This window comes from Mesoplodon densirostris, chromosome 13 (assembly GCF_025265405.1).
Source record: "Mesoplodon densirostris isolate mMesDen1 chromosome 13, mMesDen1 primary haplotype, whole genome shotgun sequence".
Lineage (NCBI taxonomy): Eukaryota > Metazoa > Chordata > Mammalia > Artiodactyla > Ziphiidae > Mesoplodon > Mesoplodon densirostris.
In genome coordinates this window covers 76,941,653-76,959,499 of record NC_082673.1, presented here as the reverse complement: position 1 = coordinate 76,959,499, position 17,847 = coordinate 76,941,653, and the positions used below count along the sequence as shown (strand labels likewise).

The 17,847-nt window shown below is 51.3% G+C and overlaps 1 protein-coding gene across 3 annotated transcripts in view; it reads right to left on the bottom strand.

Annotated features, from left to right (window-relative positions):
- ZHX2 (zinc fingers and homeoboxes 2) overlaps positions 1 to 17,847 on the bottom strand; it is a 177,558-nt gene that overhangs the window by 93,393 nt on the left and 66,318 nt on the right. For 2 of the 3 annotated variants that reach the window (XM_060115623.1, XM_060115624.1), the window contains one exon: positions 6,987 to 7,051. The exons of the other annotated variant lie outside the window; for it this stretch is intronic. The gene's annotated coding sequence lies outside the window, so the exon portion shown is untranslated. The remainder of the gene's footprint in view (positions 1 to 6,986; positions 7,052 to 17,847) is intronic. 3 annotated transcript variants of the gene reach the window in all.

Below are 17,847 nucleotides of genomic sequence, written 5' to 3'. Positions count from 1 at the left end.
TGGCTCTGAGCTGTCCCCGAGAGAGCGCAATCCCCCCACGGCCTCCCCTGTTTCCTTCATCCGCTGTCCGTCCATCCTAATTCTGTCCCAGTAGGCCTGAGGGATGTGGCACATGTCCTTGGGTGACAGTGACCCCTGCCCTCCCTCCTTGAATTTTCATAGGGCAGTAAAGGTGGGGTGGGGCTATGTCACAGTCGGGGAAGTTGATACGACTCGTAAAGAACCCAGGTCACGCTCGCCTTTTCCTCCCCCAAGCATACACTGGCCAGGTTGATGGATAATCACTGACCTATATAAGGATGACTCCTGAATTAATCCATCCCGACCTGAGCTTGCTCCTGTGTTCCAGGCCCAGGCTGGACATTTCCACCAGGACGATGATACAAACACTAATCCTAGAATTACTATCAGCACTGATACTAATGTAATTCCGGGTCATGTTTATTGAGCAGCTCTGTGCCAGGCATACTGCTTAATGCTTTACATGTACTGACCGGAATGACCCTCTCGGGCAGCTAATAGCTACATAATCCCCATTATACAGATGAAGAAACTGAGACTTAGGAACGTTAAAGGACCCCCCAGGATTTCAATTCAAGCCATCTGGACTCCTGAGACCACTTGTTCAACCACTGCTCTATATTGTCTCCCAGGCCCCGGGCGTCACACCGGTGTGCCCAGGGCCATGTCCCCAGTACCTTCTGCGACATACGCTACTTTTTCCCTACCTGTGCACTACCTGGTTAATGGGATCACTCGCTTAGATTCCCAAGCCGGGAGCCTGGGGCTCGCTCTTGACCCCTCCTTCCTCAATTTTCATGTTCAAGTCCAGTCAATGCTTTCTCTGAATCGGTACTCTTCAGAGACCCCCACTCTCACCCCTGCTGTGACTGCCTTGGTTTAGGTGGCCACACCCTGTCTCCAGGGTCATCTCTCTGCAGCTGCCCCCTGACTGCTGCCTTGTCTTTGATGTCTCTTATCTGCAGCCTACCCTCTGCGCTGTGACCATGTCAAGCTTCTAAACCCAAGGCTGCGTCGCTTGGTTTGAGAGAGTGGCATGGACATATATACACCACCAAACGTAAAACAGATAGCTAGTGGGAAGCAGCCGCATAGCACAGGGAGATCAGCTCGGTGCTTTGTGACCACCTAGAGGGGTGGGATAGGGAGGGTGGGAGGGAGGGCGACGCAAGAGGGAAGAGATATGGGAACATATGTATATGTATAACTGATTCACTTTGTTATAAAGCAGAAACTAACACACCATTGTAAAGCAACTGTACTCCAATAAAGATTAAAAAAAAAAAAAACCCACAAAACTTCTGAAAGTTGCTTATTGCTTCCTGCAAACAGTCCAGTCCTGAGCATGGCATTCGGGAACCTCTGCGGTTTGACTCAGTCGACCTTGCCCATCTCAACGGCCACATGCTCCCCAACCAGGCTCTCTCTGCTCCAGCCACAGCAGGCTTCCCGACACCCTCCGCACGTCTTCCTCTCCCTCGGCACCCCTGCCCAGGCTGCCCCTTCCTCCCCTTCTGCAGAAATCCTCCCCCTCCCTCAGGGTCTAGCTGAAAGCCTCCCTGAACCCACAGGTCGAATGAGGGACTTCATTTCTGTGGGTAGGAAACTGACTGTCTTGGTGTCCATCAGGCGATCACGTGACACACTGACTTCTGCATTTCTTTACCTACTGATTTTGTTTTACTAACACCTCTACTCAGTGCCAGGCACTGCTCTAAGCATGTTTCATAAGCTCAGTAGTCGTCCTAACTACCCTATCCAGTGGCGCATTTTAAAGATGAGGAAACTGAGGCACAGAGACATTAAATAACTTGGTCAAGATCACAGGGCTAGCGAAGGTACGGCCTGGATTCTAACGGAGCCAGCCTGGCACCAGAGTGCACGGATTTAAATGCTCTGCAGTGCCGCCTCATGCTGGGTGGTGTAGACAGTACCCTCTGTGGGAGCCCAGAGAGGAGACAAGGGCCTCGGGGAACTGTGGCACCTGCTAAGTTTGGAGTGATGTGATGCCCATGCCTGCCCAGGCCTCCAGAGGCCAGCTCCCCAGGAGAGCCTATGCCTTCTAACCCCAAGGCTTCCCCCTGGTCCATGGTGCCCTCAGCTCCATCTTCAGGAGCTAGGAGTCTGAGGCCACACAAGGATGAAGCGAGGGACCCAGGACAGGGTCCTTGCACCAGGGTGTGGAGCCTCAGTGGGAAGGATGGGAAGCCAGGATGGGCCCCACTCCTCTTTTCCCTGCCGGTGGGACATAGAGTGACCACTGGCCACGCCTTCTCTGGCGGGGCTGCTGCTTAGGCAGGGGAGCCGTTCTGCTCTAGGCCTCGGAGAGAGGACAGAGGAGAAGCATGAGGTTATCTGACCCAGCTCACCAGGCCAGGGGCTGGAGAAGACTGGGGACAGATGCTCAAGGTGGCCAGAATAACGGGCATGCACTTGCCTGGTGCCCCCGAGAAGCCAGCTCTGGGCCAACAACCCAGGAGTCCTAATGAGACAGCTGGGCTTCCAGGCCCTCCCCCCGCCCTCGGCTTCTGTGACCAGAGGCTCTGCTCTTCCCACTGTGCATGAGTTCCAATCCCCCCTTCATATCGATTTAACTGCTCTTGATGTTTATTTAAGTATAAATTGAATGCTTCTCCTGAAGAGTCTCAGAAACTAAGGCTGAAAGAGGAATTCCAGTTCAAACTTCTTCTCCATTTTAAACAGGTAAAGCCCACCCTTTAGACATGCTCCCACTCAAATTCAGTTGGTGCCAACTTGGCGTTCAACCACCTTGGCTGTCCGCACTCTCCCTGCAGTGGGAGTGAATTCGGGTGTTGACACTTGCTGAGCTGAAGGGAAGACACGGTCTAGTCACTGTGGGGTTCAGTCCCCTCCAGAGACACCCCCTACCAAGACACTCATGCACATGCATGTTAGGACCCTTGGGGCATCAGCTACTCTCTGCAGAAGACCGAGAGTACAGTGACTCAAGTTGAAGGCTTAAGTGGACCTTTCCTATTGGAGACTCATCAACAATAAAAAATGAGCCTCTGAAAAACTAACAGGAGTCATTTGAAAGTATGATACTATTAAAACAATCTGTAACTTCATTTTTCTCATATTAGAAGAAAGCTCTACTTTCAGGGTGATTATGGGTGGGAAGTGATAGAAGGGGAGAAGATACAGCATCTTTTGACCATATTTTGTGAACAAGATCTTCTGCTAGGTCTCTTCCACATTTTATCTCATTTACTCTCCTGCAGAGCCCTGTGAGGTATATTATATCCCCATTTTACAGATCGGGAAACTCAGGGGAAACCTAGTTCTGAACTACTTTGTCTCATCTTCTGCATATAATTCTGGAAACACAGCTTATTCCCAGCTAGTGCAGTGAAGTCTAATTCAGAGCCCTTGACAATTTGAAATAGAAGCAAAGCTGCCCACGGAATGATTTGCTACTTTAGAAAACGTCCTGCTTTTGTGAGAGTTTCGTTGGTATCCATCCTAAGCTCATAAACAGAGTAAGTGCCCTAGAAGTACAGGTCAGGTGTGCTCAGCCAAACGGTCAGACATGCAAGCACAGACCACCAAGGCCCCCTGCCTCCCCACCTGTCAGCTAGCTGGGCTGAGCTGACTCCGTGTACTGAAGGATAATAGAGCTCACCTGCATGCAGAAGACACCCACAGATTAAGACTTTTCACTCACTCGGCTTGGTACTAAAGTGGTCCAGATTAATGAGGTTTTGCTGTGCTTTGCCTCTCTGATGTAAAACAAGGCTGCTAGGTAAAAGCACGAAGTGTGAGAGCAGGGAGGGGCCTTGGAAATCGCTTTGTCTCAGATGCCAAAAGGCAGCACATGTGCTACGTCCTCGTTATTGCTCCCCAGCAGACATCACTAATCCATTGCAGCACACCCTTTCCTGGGTATGCCTCAGAATCCTTCTCCACACAGTGCCCTTGGCAGCCATGACCAACTGATAAGAATGGGCGGGAGATGAAATCTATTTGCCACCCCTGACCTAGCCCAGTTGCCTCATGGGAATAGAGGTGGAACAGAAGCTGAGAGATGCCAAATGGCTGACGGAGCCAGGAATTGGGACCTCTTCTCTCTGACCACTTTGCCTTTGAAGCTGCTCCCTGCCTCATCCCTGTCCCCTTCCCACTAAAGTTAGAACTGAAGTTGGGGTCGCTTGGCAGATGTTAGGGGGTACATGGGGAGAAGGAGACTGATAAGAGTGACAGTTTTTAGGATCCCCATAGGCATAGGGGCTGTGCCTATGCCATAAACAATTTTGGCTTAAACTACCATCGTATTAAATTCCAGCTAGGATCACAGGGCGATGGGGCAGGAGAGGCAAAAGGTAGGCCCCCGAGTAAGCCTGTTCCATAGTCCCAGGTCTACCACTAATGCAAGAAATGTGACCCTGACAAATGCTTCAGGCAAATGTCATTTTATTTGAAATACGCTACAAATCCTGGGTGGTGAATGGTGCCTTTTGCGAAGTGAAGCATCGTTTTGAGAATCTGTCTTGAGACAGCCAGGCCTCACTGGAGAAGGGATGGGGAACCAGCATTGACTGTGAGACTCCAGACTGCGCTACCCAAGCTCAAGTCTTGAACGATTTTCCATCTGTACCAACAGACCCTCATACCCGTTCTTTTCACTTTTGCGAGGGAAGGACGCCTGCATTGTTTTCTCATTTACTGGGAGAAAGAGAGGTCCTGAGAAGTCAAACCACTCACCATGAGGCCCCCAGCTAGTAATAAAGGGCTGAGCTGCCCCTGCCTTTGAACCAGTGCTGGGACCACCAGAGGGAGAGCAGGAAAAACGGAGCTGCCCTTGACCACCTTCTTGCAGCATCTCTGCTGTGGAGTGAGCTTTGGGGGAGTGATCACTTTCCTCACCCCCTCCCTGCAGCTAAGCCAGGGCTTCTGACTCCCCGTCCAGTACTCTGTCCTCTCACCTCTGTTGCTATTTCCTGTCCCAACACTGAACCTTAATCTGGGGTCAGGCCCCACATCTAGAATGAGAATAAGGGCTAATATTTATTGAGCACTTACGATGTGCGCGCACAGGACCAAGCGGCTTTGCGTGAATCAGTTCATTGACTCCTCACAGCCTCCTTATGCAGTAGGTACTATCATGACGCCCATTTTGCAGATGGGGAGACTGAGGCATAGAGAGGTGGGCGACTTGCCTGAGGCCCCACAGCTAGCGGAAGAGGCAGGATTTGAACCCTGCCGTCTGACTCCAGGGGCCCTGCTCTTAACCACAGACACGGCCTCCCGAGCTGCCTCCTCATCACTTTCCCCTTTAGTCATTCGACAATCACTTCTTGACCACCTATGATATGCCAGGTTCTTTGAATCAAGGACACAGCCTCTGTCCTCAAAGCCCAACTCATGCCTGAAGGCTTGCCAAGGAAGCAACAAGTCACAGCTGAAGCTCCTGTTCAGCCCCCCTCCCCTTCCTCTCCCACCCATCCACCCACCGCACAGCACTCAGGACTCAGCGGAACGTACAGCCTCTGCACAATGACTGTCAAACTCGATTCTCGTCCAGGCTTCAGTTTCTTAAAGAAAAACCCCATCTCTGGCCTCCCACAGCGCCTTGCCCTCGCTACACATTTTGTGCTGCAGCTGACCCAGGCCCGAGGGGAGAAGACCCAGTTACAAAGCACAAAGGAAGCCCCCGTGCTCATTATTCAGAACTTCAGACCCTCTCCCTTGCAATGGGTGTCTCTCCTGGGCAATTTCGCCCCCGGCGTCTGTGGTATGATTCCTCTCACGCTCACTGGGCCAGGTTTTGGTCACTGGAGAATGTGGTCCTACCAAAGGAGCCCAGCTCCCTCGGGGAAGCCATGCTCACTGTCCTCCCACAGTCTGGGGGTTTGGGGAATCCTGCCGCAGCGCCCCGCCCCCCCCACAACCCTGTGCCTTCCCTTCTGGTCTGTGTGGTCGGGATCCCGGGCAAGTCTCTTGAAGGCACAACCCGCTGGCAACTCTTTCGGTGGTCCTAGTATGGGGGAGAGCTCCCTCGAGCCTCTGGTCAGAGCCCGTATCGCGCTTGGAGAGTCGCCCACCCCTTCACATAGATCAGGTGTTTGGGGTCACAAGCGTGATGTGTGGACGTCTGGCATAAGCTCAGGTACAGCTGGCCAATGGACAACAGGTCTGAGGATAGACCATCTCATCCAGTAGCTTAAACTGTTTTAAGGCAGCACCCTGCCCCATAAAACAGGCAGCGCCGAGACAGTGTGTGTGTGAGCTCACAGGTTCCCCTCATTCACTCTCCCTAAACTCTCTCCCTCATCCTCCTGCCTCTCCGGGATTCTTAGTCATCACGGAACAGTCTGTAAAACACTACCCTGTCAAAACCCCTCCCCACTTCAACATTTCCCATCCATGCTTCTCCAACCTGTGCTTGAATTCTGCCAGCGACAGGGAACTCACCACCTCTAATGGACGTCGATTTTACCGTTGCCAACCTCTCTTTAGGAATTTCTCCTTAGGCTGAGTCAATAGCTGCCCTCTTGCCAGTGACAGCTGTTCAAAGGTGCAAAGGTGGCATTCTCGCCTCCATTTACTCATGTCTCCCCAGGGCTATGGTTTATAAACTGGTGTGAGCCCGGTAGTTCCCCCTCTAGTCCAAGCATATGTCCCTAACCCTGGGTACAGGGTTAGAGAACAATTCCCAGCACGAACCCTCTGGATGGTGAGCCTGAGTTGTTGTCATCTGAGCAAAGAGAGGTCGGCACAGCCACCTGCATCTCCCTTTGCTTCTGGGGAGGGACGGGCCGGGACCCAGTGAATTCCAAGGGATTCACACCTGGATTCTCTGCACTGTGCACTGTTTCCAGCTGCATCTGGAGGGGAACGGTTTCGGGTGCAAAAGCTCAGCTTCCCCTGGCCCTTCCATTCATCTCCCTTCCCTTCCTGAAATCCAGCTGAGGCCCCGACCTCCGCCAAACACACGGGTCACTCACCAGTTCCATATTGCTTACATCCTGGGAATCTTTTTACACTTTGAGAGCAGACAGTGCGTCAAGACCTACAAAGAAGAGATACTCAATATTAAAGGCAGAACAAGGCAAATGGGGGTTCAACTCTCATTTCTAGAAGGACTAAGGCGCTAGGATCCTGGGATGGAGATGGGGAGGAGAAAGAAAAAGGAAATGGTCAGGACCGGGGTGCTCGTTAAACTGTCCTCAAGAATCTCAGGGCTTTGGGACGATGCTGAGAAGAAGAAAAAAAAAAAAGAGACCCTTACTCTGGGTGAGTCAGCGGCTTTTTGAGAAGCAGGCCTTTTAGAAGAGCAAAACTAAAAGCCAAATCTGCTGGGTGGGGCTGGGGAGGCGTCTCTTGAACCCCACTCCAAGTTTCCTTGAGTCTTTGGTGTCCGTTCCTAGCAGCAGCGGGGGTTCACAGCTCCACGTTGGTGAGGGTTGGGGGGGAAAAGCTCTGCACGCAAGGCCTCATGTCCGAAAGATAACGCAGTCCTGAAAACAAAAGCCCCCGACGTGGATTTCCATCCTGGGAGACTCCCGCCAGGCGACCCCTGTGCGCTTTGACAATTCCTCAGGAGAGCTGTAGCCGGAGGAACATGCGTGCGCCCGGCTCGGAGGATGCGTTCCCCGCATGGCAAGTCGAGGCCTGAGCTCTCAGAGGTTTCTGCAGCCAGGCAGAGGCCCACCTGCAGCGCACACGTGAACGTGGAGAGCCTGTCGATGAGCTGCAGCTGGGGCCACGCTTCTCCTCGCTCCCCACGCCCTGCCCACCTTTAAAGCCAAACTTGTTTTTTCTTGTGGCCCTCAGAATCCTGAGGGGAGCACAGGTTTCTCTATTCACCTATCGCTGTTCTCAAAGGAGCACCCTTTGGGGGGAAAAATCTTCATGGCAACAGTTTCTATTGACTGAGTACATACTATATGGCAGGCGCTTCATACCCCGGATCCATAGTCAAAACTGAAATCGCATCACCTGGGAGCTTGCTGGAAGAGGCGATTCTCGAGCCCCACTCAGCCCTACAGAATCAGAACCTGCTTTTCAACAAGCTCCTCAGGTGATTCCTGGGCAAATTAATGTCTGCAAAGTGTGCATTTCTAATCCTCTTAATCAGAGAAAGAAGGAAGGAAGGAAGTCAGGAAGTTGTAGCCCATTCCCAAGGTGAAGAAATAGGTTCAAGAAACCACAGCTTGGCTATTATGATTTTAGAGCTGCTGCGTGGTAGAGCTCATTCAAACCCATGTTCACGTGATTCCGGAATCGGTGTTCCTTTTCTCTGCGCGATTTTGGGGAAGCAAGATGAGAGGGTGATGGGACAGGCAGGCCTGGCTCGGTGGGAGGGGCCTGGGGAAGAGCAGTGGGCCAGGGGTCGGCTGATGACCTCAGGCCTGGAGACAGAGGCTGCCGGGTGAGCACTCAGAGAGAGAGGCATCAGGTACTGTGGACACAGGGGCTCCACAGAGGCCGTCGGACGCCAGCAAAACTTCCCGAAGCTCATTCAAGCTTCTGCATTGAATGCCAGTGATTAATTTATTTTGTTTGATTCCAGTTTAGCTGCATTTGCCCTCTGCCCTTAGAACTAGCCATCCAGCAGGAGAAGGTACCCTAGGAGGCAGGCTAAGCTGAGTATCCCAGCACTGATTTGCAGGAAGGACAATACTCTGTAAAGCCCCTTATAGCTTAGAAAGAACTTTTCATCCACCAGCTAATCTGCTCTTTCAGAGAACTTGGGAAGTGTCGCTAGTGCTACTCTGCAGTTGAGGAAACTGAGGCACAGAGAGGTTAAGTGATTTTCCTGAGGTCACACAGCTTTCAGGCAGGTTGGGGTTGAGGTCCCCTAAGTCCATGTCCAGAAGTGTGAGCTCAGCTGCTTCTGATGGGGAAAGCGCTCACACCACAGGTTTATGATGCCCTTGCTTAGTGTCACCCCACCCCATTAGTCTTGTTTTACCTTCTGCTCACTGAATGGGTTTACTGAATAGACTCATGAACCAAGAGGAAAACAGTCTACAACCCACACAGGGTGTGTGACTGGTACCTTACTTGATGTAAACTGGCCAGTGGGCATTCTTGGTTTCTCAGTTAGTCATGTATTCCATTATGTAATGTTTGATCTGCTGCACTTGCTTCCACGAGGAAGATTAGTGTATATAAGGTATATAGGGGTCAATAAAACCTGGAGTTTGCACTGGTTCATAGGCTAATGTTCCCAGCACATTAATATTTTGCACCATGAAGTGTGGGCAGCTGGATGCAAGGTACACACAGCTGAGTAGAACAAGCCACGGGGGACTCCGCCCTCCCAGCTCCTCCTCTGGGCTCCAGTGGCCACGTGCTCTGTCTTAGCCACTCCTGTTGCTCGGTTCTTCCTGGTCTTTGTGCAAAGGCCATGGGCTAGAGAAACCATCTGTCCCTGCTACACCCTGGCAGAGCCTGAAACTGCTCTTCCACGAGGAACTCCTGATAAAGATGATCTGCCCCCTTCTGTCTCTAAACCCATCAGCCTCAATCCTTCTCTAGCCCCTTACATCAAGTTTTCCCCTTTTTAAAAATAATATATTGTCCTATAGTTACTCAGGTGCTAAAGTTATTGCTATATTTGTTTTCATCAAAAAAATTTTAATATAAATTTACTTATTTATTTTTGGCTGCGTTGGGTCTTTGTTGCTGCATGCGGGCTTTCTCTAGTTGCGGTGAGCGGGGGCCACTCTTCGTTGCACTGTACGGGCTTCTCATTGCGCTGGCTTCTCTCGTTGTGGAGCACGGGCTCTAGGCGCGTGGGCTTCAGTAGTTGTGGCACGCGGGCTCAGTAGTTGTGGCTCGCGGGCTCTAGAGCAAGGCTCAGTAGTTGTGGTGCACGGGCTTAGTTGCTCCACGGCATGTGGGATCTTCCCGGACTAGGGATCGAACCCGTGTCCCCTGTATTGGCAGGCGGATTCTCAACCACTGCACCACCAGGGAAGCCCCTCATCCAAAATATATCATGCCCTTTGAACTCTGCTTGGTATCATCACTTGGATTGTGCTTCATTACAGAGTCACATGAATTGTGAATGCTCTGCTACAGCCCAATTGTCCCCAGAGTGCTGTGATTTTTGAACTTTTCAGAGTGCAGGGTTTTATAGGCACGCATATATCATTTTAGAGCAGAAATGCCTGCATAATGGAAGTTATATTACAGGTACTAATATCTATATATAACAAATATATAATATATAGTTATTAAATATCGAACATGTTACTATTATTAAATGTTGAATATTTTAAATATCTGATGAACAACCATTTATTGACTATCCACATATACCTGATTCTGTGCTAAGCACCAGAGAGCCATGAATAAATAAATAAATAAATACATACATACATAAATAAGACCCAATCCCTACCCTTAGGAAACACACGGTATAAAAAAGGAGAAAGATACATAATAAACTGAATGTGAGGAAGGGCAATGTACATAGAGGTGGTACAGGTGGGAGCAGTTAATGAACGCCCCATTTGTCTCAGGAAAAAAACCACACTCCTTACCCCAGGGTCTTGGAGCCTGTGAGGTCTGGCCCCTGCTCATTGCTCCCCGCTCCCTTTGCCCCGCTGTGTTCTGGGCTCACGGATGTCTAAGCTTCTTGAACCCACTCTGCCCCCTGCAGCCATATGGCTATGCTATCTTAGACCCTCTCTCTTCAATGCTCTGTTCTCCCTCTTCCCCAAATTGACCCCGAGTTACCCCGTAGGACCCAGGGTGGTAACACATACAAAACACTTAGAATCATGTAATCAGGCATGATAGCTACTATTATTATTGATAATACTTATTATTATCCTCAGCTGACTAGGTGCTTCTTCTTGAGCACAGAGGCGTGGAGTGGGGCTTGGCTGGGGCCACACAGTGAATTCTTCTCAGAGCTGGGGCGTCTCAATGAATCTGTTACATCTTCCCCATTTATTCTGGAACTCAGCTCTGCAGCATCACCCACTAGACACTGGATCCTTCCTAACCAGCATGGGAGGAAGATCACTGGTCTTGGACACAGGACGTCTGAGTCTGGTCCTGGTTCTCTCACACGCTTGTTCTGTGCCCTGACGCCAAGCACCTCCCTCCCGGGGACCTTGGTTTTCTTAGCAGCCAAGTGGGGCTCTAAACAGAACCTGGCTCCTTGGGTGGCATGGGGGATCCAATGCCATGGTGCCGACCGCAGTTCCTGCACGCGGAAATGGCAGCTTTCATCGTGAGTAGCATAAATGAAGTAAAGGACTTTTCACTGTCCTTCAAGCTCTTAATGGGCACACGTTTCCCGTCTTCCTGGCTCAGAACTCCTTTCCCCAGAAAATGGTCACATGGCACAAAATCCCAATAAGGAAAAACGTGCCTGTAGGATTTTCCCTACAGGTCCCTCCTATTCCCTTTTGGCCTAGTTTAAACCTACCAGATGGCAAGACAACTGCAGGGGAAAAAAGAGGAACGGTGATTTAACGGTCTGTAGAAGAAGAAAAACACACTACCCCAGGGTCACCCCCTCTCACGTAGTTGATTCCAGTCCATTTTTTTCACTCGTCAAACGTTTAGCGGATGAGTGAGAAATTCTAGTAAACAGGTCATGATGTCCCGAGGTGATGGCCTCATATGAAGGAGAGGGTGAGGAACCCATGGAGGACAGACCTGGGGAGTGACTGACTCAGGCCAGGGCCAGTGCAGACTGGATACAAGGGAGGAAGGTCAACTGCAAAGAAGGTGGAAAACTACAGGCCACTTCTGTGCGGCCATCATCCTGCCAGCCAGAAGCGCAGCCTTAAGTTGCCTGTCTTTGCTCCCGAAAATGTTCCACTTTGGACACCAACAACAGCCTTTAATTCCTAAGAGCGAGCAGCGAGTGACGAGCACAAAGGCCACCGCTTCCCGAGTGCTTGCTCTGCGCCAGACGCTGAGCTGGGCCCTCCACGTGGCTTGTCTGTCTTTCCCACAGCAAGCCTGACGAGCACGTATCCTTATACCCCTTTTACAGACAACAGACCTGCACCTTAGGGTGATCAAATACATTGCTGCGTGTCAGAAGCGTAAAATGTCCAGCACTGAGCTTTGAGCTCAGGCCTGATTGAGTGTAGTCTTTCCATTCCCCGTCCCACCCCCACCCCGCTGCCTCTTAAACTTTGGCTCCATGACTTGAGCTGCTGGCAAACTGGGCCACCTCTCCCATCACCCCCAACCTGGTCTTCCACTGAGACGCCCCCAGGAGCACGGAGGAGGCTGAGTTCATAACCTCCCCGACGTGTGAGGGCGCAGCCCGACACCTTGAACATTCACCAGGACACTGAATTCTACTCTAGACTTGATCTGTATTTGTTTCCAAATATTTCCCCCTGGAAACTGTCAAGTACAATCACCACTCCACGAAGATGTGCCCAGCACCGGGCAGGGCAGTGTCTGACTTGCTCACCGCTGTCATTCCTCCCATAACTATGGGGCACTGACTACGGGCCAGTGCTGGGGACATAAGATGAGCCCTGCCCTTGCAGTTGGGTTGGATAAGAGACTCCAGTGGCGTGATGGTGCTACCTGAAGCACAGGCAATGGTGACAAGATCGCCAGGAGAGGCACGTGAGGATATGGCAGATGGGGGGTTGCGGGGTGGGGAGCTGGACCTGAAAGGCAGGCAGCAGCAAACCTGGCCAAGAGGGGAAGGAAGAATCGAGAAAGCCAGAGAGACCGTGTATGGGGCCGAGGGGGAGGAGGCATACGGGTCACCAAGCAATGGAAGCTGGCTGGGGTGGCCACAGCCAAGCAGGGCAGAGAAAAAGCAAGCGCCAGCTCTTCCAGGGACTTGCTGGCCTTTAAGAAGCTGGGTTTTTAGCCCTTTGAGTGACGGGAAGTCACCAAAAGAGTTGGATTCTCAGTGTCTGCAGTTCTCCACACGTGGTGGCCCTCAGTAGTATTTGTTGAACGGATGGTGGAATCTTATTTACCCCCGGCCCCATCAGGTCCTCCAGCAATCTGAGAAGCACCGCCTGGGACTCTGCCATGTCTACAAAGGGCAACCACGGGACAATCTGATTTGTGTAGGGAAAAATTCTCCCCGGGCACCTGGCCTGAGCCTCCTCTGTCAGGCCTCGGGGAACCGTGGCTCCGGCGTGGCTGCTGGCAGATGTGTGGGGATGAATACACCTTTGATTACAGCTCATGTTTCCGAGGGAAAGACACAGCTCCCTGGAGATTGGGAGTCTATGAAAATGAACCCTTGCAAAAGAGATGTAAGTGAGCTGGAAATACAAGTCCTCTGGGCGGGTGGTGGTTTCTTTCTTTAAAGTAAACAACAGCAGAGAGGACCAGCCTGGATGAGAAGCAGGTTTTTTTGTAAACCCAGACGGGCGGGACTCAAAGGCAAGTGGCAGGCGGTGGTTAAAGGGACTGGTCTGCGAGAAAGTGGTACCTGCCTAGGATATGCGGGTGTGATCTCTGAGAATGGGTGTCTTTGCTTCCCTCCTTGGTGGGGAAACGCAGCCCCTGAGGACATTAATTTAACCCAAATTTCTTTACCATAGGGAGACTCACAGACCCAGTTTAGAATACGATTTCTACCATTTAAGAGCTCTGTGCCCACAGACAAATTATTTTCTCTTCTCTGAGCCTTAGTTTTGTCATCCATAAAATGGGAGAAGAGGGGGCTTAGATAATATTATGAAAGTAGGCTGAGGTTTGAACCCAAGCGCGTCTGAATACAATCATTCCATTTTTCCCCACACTGCCTCTTGAACTTGGGACATGTACCCCGACCCCAGCCCCGATTATCTGGCACATAATAGCTTCTTAATAAATGCTGGTTATGCCTCCTTTCTTTCACATATTTCTTTCCCCACTATGTTGAGTATAAATCAGGGAATCCAGGAGGTGCTTTATAAACCCACGTACATCGGGTCCTCCTATGTGCAATGCAGCAGCTGAGAATACAGAAGGAAAAGGCAGCTAGCTGTGTTTTCTCTCCTCAACTCTTGTTTCGAACCCTTTATTAAATATCTTAAGTATTACTTGCCTTCAGGGTCAAAATACAGTTTCCGGAGATTTCCACTTTGCACTCATAAAGGATTCTCGCTGAAGTCTCTTTCTTCTTAAAATTTTTAAACGTGTGTGTGAGAGCGCATAAATGTACTGACTCATAGCTGGAAAAACTCTCTCTCGCTAACACATTCCAAATTTGTCGAGTCACATGAATTGAGTAAGAGCGCTTAATGTGGCTGCTAGCCCCGAGCTGGCGAGCAGTTACGCCAGCGACGGCTCTTCTCTCCCTGCCCTGCCCCCTGCTCCGAGCCAGTGTAGCCGGGGAGGCTCTGCAGATGGCAGTGAATACCCAGTGCAGGTTCTGTGAATGCAAGGATTGGAAAGGATCTGGCAACTACCTAAAGCCAAGCTTGAATTCTGTAAGGCGGTATAATATTTTTTCAAAAAATCAAACAAAAATTTGCATATTGGATTGCCAGAATCTCACAACTTCACTTATTAAATCAAGTCTATGCTGGGCATGACATCAAGCACTGACAAACATGACTCATTTAGTCTCCACAGCCACCCTGTGAGGTAGGGGGTTCTGACTTATCCTCATTTTACCAGTGAGGAAACTGAGGCACAAGTGTTAGTAATCTGTCCAAGGTCTCACCGTGTGTAGATGGTGGAGCTAAGATTCCACCCAGTGCAGCTCTAGAACAGACGCCTTTACACATCTGACCATTCATTCTGAAAGGAAAGAATCTTTTCACATAGAAGAAAGAAAACTCCACTTATTCCACAAATATCTACCCAACACTTAGAATACAAACACCGCAACAGATGTCAAAGAGGAGGCTGGTGATAGGCATGGGCAAAATGGAGGCAATTTGAGTTTGGAATTGTGTAGAGGAGCTATGATGTATGCACAGATAATTACAATACAAGTAAGTAAAAATGGCACCAGCAGGATTATAAAGTGGGATGCATGGAGAAGCCTTGCTTAGGTGATGACTCTGGCTGGGGTGATCTGGAAGGCTTCCTGGTGGAGGTGCCATCTGAGTTGGATTGAAGGATGTGTAGCATTCAGACAGAAGCTGGCGGGAGGAGGTCCTGCTCCCTTATCCCGGTGAGTACAGACAGATGGCTGATGGCCCTGGGAGTTCTCATCTTGGTTCTGACTTGGGACCCACCCACCCCAGGAAAGGCTGAATCTCCATGTCTGGCAGGTGAGGCACACAGGCAGAGGGGAAGGAGGGAAAGAGGTGTCCAGGAAGGAGATCGGGGAGAGAAGGCAGGACACTGAAGCAAGGCGGGGAGGAGTGCAGGTCTGGCCAAAGCTAGAGCTCCAGTCCCACCTCCAAATGGGCTGGCTCAGATCAGGTCTCTTGCTCTTGGGCCTCAGTTTCTCCCATCTACAGGGAGGAACATGAAGGAACTGCCTGAATAGTCCAGCTGGGCGGAACCTTGGAGAGCTCCCAATTTATCCCATCCATTTGTAGCTGAGAGAACCAAGGGCTGGAGAAGCTGGGCTTGTGCAAGTCCTTGGATTTGAATCCAAGTTTGTGGGATGAGGATGCAGGGGTCCCATCTCCCAGTCTAGCTGCTCTTCCCACATCCACACCTCAAGGGGCATGCCGACCTGTGTCAGAAGGCCAGGAAACTCCAGGCACATTGTGGAAGGGGAGACGTGCCTCAGCTGGTCCACGGGCATCAGGCTCAGACCTCAGCTAGTCCTCTGGCCCCCACTGGCCCCAGAAAGCTCGACCACAGTCCCGAGAGCGCAGCCCTGGCCCAGCCCCCCAGCACGGTCTCCTCTCTCTGCCCTGGCTGGCACCTATCCTCAGAGTGCCCCTGCTCCACACTGAGGAAGTTTCCAGGAAACCATGACCAGTTCTCCGCAGCCATGGCTCTCCCTGACAAGACGTACATCTGGTTGTGACTCACAGCACTGGATTCCTGCCCGGGGCCCTGCCTCTTGAGTGGGGAAACCCGCCCACCCCGCCGTGACAGTGAGGGCTGCTGCCCTTATCAGCTCACGCTGAGGTCATCCACGTGGTGCCTTAGGCTCCCGGCCTGGCATTGCTCTCAGAATCAGCTCAGGCCTGGGCAGTCTCCCAGGGTCCCTCACACACCAGGCTCTTCGACCAAACTCCCCTCTCCCCCGGGATGCTCGTTCCCCACACCCCCCCAAACGCCACATCCTCCTCCTCCGCTGCTGTCCGTTTCCCAGCACTCCAGCTCTCAAGGTGCTGCTCCCCTCTGAAAGCCGGGTTCGTCTGGGCCCTGCTCCCTCCCTGGAGGGCTGGGCAGAGGTCCTGTGTCCCCCCAGGGTGGTGGCCTCTGAGGGGTGGGACCACGTGCAATAGGACCACAGCTATCAGAATGAATACCACGGGCACTGAGGGTGCCCACCTTCAGGCCTTCATGATTGCTACTCCCCCACCTGGAATACTCTGCCCCGAGTCTTTGAATGGCCCTCAGCTTCTTGTCAAAGTTACCTCCCCAGTGAGGCCTTTCCTCCCCTGCTGCCTTCTGCTTCTTTTATTTCCTTACGGCCCATGTCCCGTTCTCAAATGACGGACGTGTTTGCTATCTGATCACATAATTCCTTGTTTATTATCTGGCTCTTCAAGGAAGAATAAGAACAAGGGATCTGCTCTGTCCTGCTCACCACCGGCTCCCCAGCACCCAGCAGAGAGCCTAGCATGGAGGATGTGCTCACTAACTGTTTCTCCAGGGCGGTCATGAATGCTGCTGGGCGTGGTGGATGTGCATGGATCTTGCTTAACCCTCAAACAAACCCTGGGTGGTTGGTGTCATTGTCCTCCTTTCACAGTGAGGAGTGCAAGGCTCAGAGAAATTGCATAGGTTGTCTAAGGTCACCTGGCCAGTAAGCGGTGGAGCTAAGTATCAAACTTGAATTTGCCTGATATGAAAGCTCGTGCTTTTGACCACTGGACTCTGCTGTTTGCCTTCAATGTTTTCAGAATCCCCATAGTGAGGACACAGGAAAGACTTGTGGATTGAATGATCTGGGATGCCATGTGTTATGGACTGAATGTTTGTCCTCCACTCCCCAAATTTACAAGTTGGAGCCTTAACCCCCAGTGTGAATGTATTTGGAGGTGAGACCTCTAAGGGAGGTTAAATGAGGTCATAGCAATGGGGCCCTCACCCCATATAATTAGTGTCCTTATAAGAAGAGACAGCAGAGAGCTTGTTCTCTCCGAGTGCACACACCGAGGAAAGGCCATGGGAGGACACAGCAAGAAGGTGGCCATTTGCAAGTGAGGAAGAGAGTCATCACCAGAAACAGAATTGGCTGGAACCTTGATCTTGGACTTCCAGCCTCCAGAAACTGTAAGAAAACACATTTCTGACGTTTAAGCCACCCAATCTATGGTATTTTGTTATGGCAGCTTGAGCAGACTAATTAATACACCATGTTTTAAGGAAGCCAATTGCCAGGTCTAGGAAGGTAAATTCTTCCTTTTTTCCTCCCCTCCTTCCCTCCCTCCCTCATTTAAGTAGTGACAACGGAGAGAAGCACAAGAATCCCGAGGAGCTCCCAAGAGTCTCAGACTGGTGGCCCATGGTTCAAACACCAGCCACAAAGTTGTTTTGTTGGGCTGGTGTGTGTTTTAAAAAACCCCACAAGGAATCAGAATGCTCTTAGGCGGGGCACACATTGTCCGGTGCCTCCACAAGCCACACTGCTCCTTGCTGCCCTTTGTCCCTCTATCTGCGGGCTATGTTAGGTGCCAGTGACACCGGGTGAGCTATGCTGCAATGGGGTGTGGTTCAGGGTGCCCTGGGGCAGAGTGACGCTGGGCAGGGAGAAGGGCGTGGGAGATGGTGGCTCAGAGG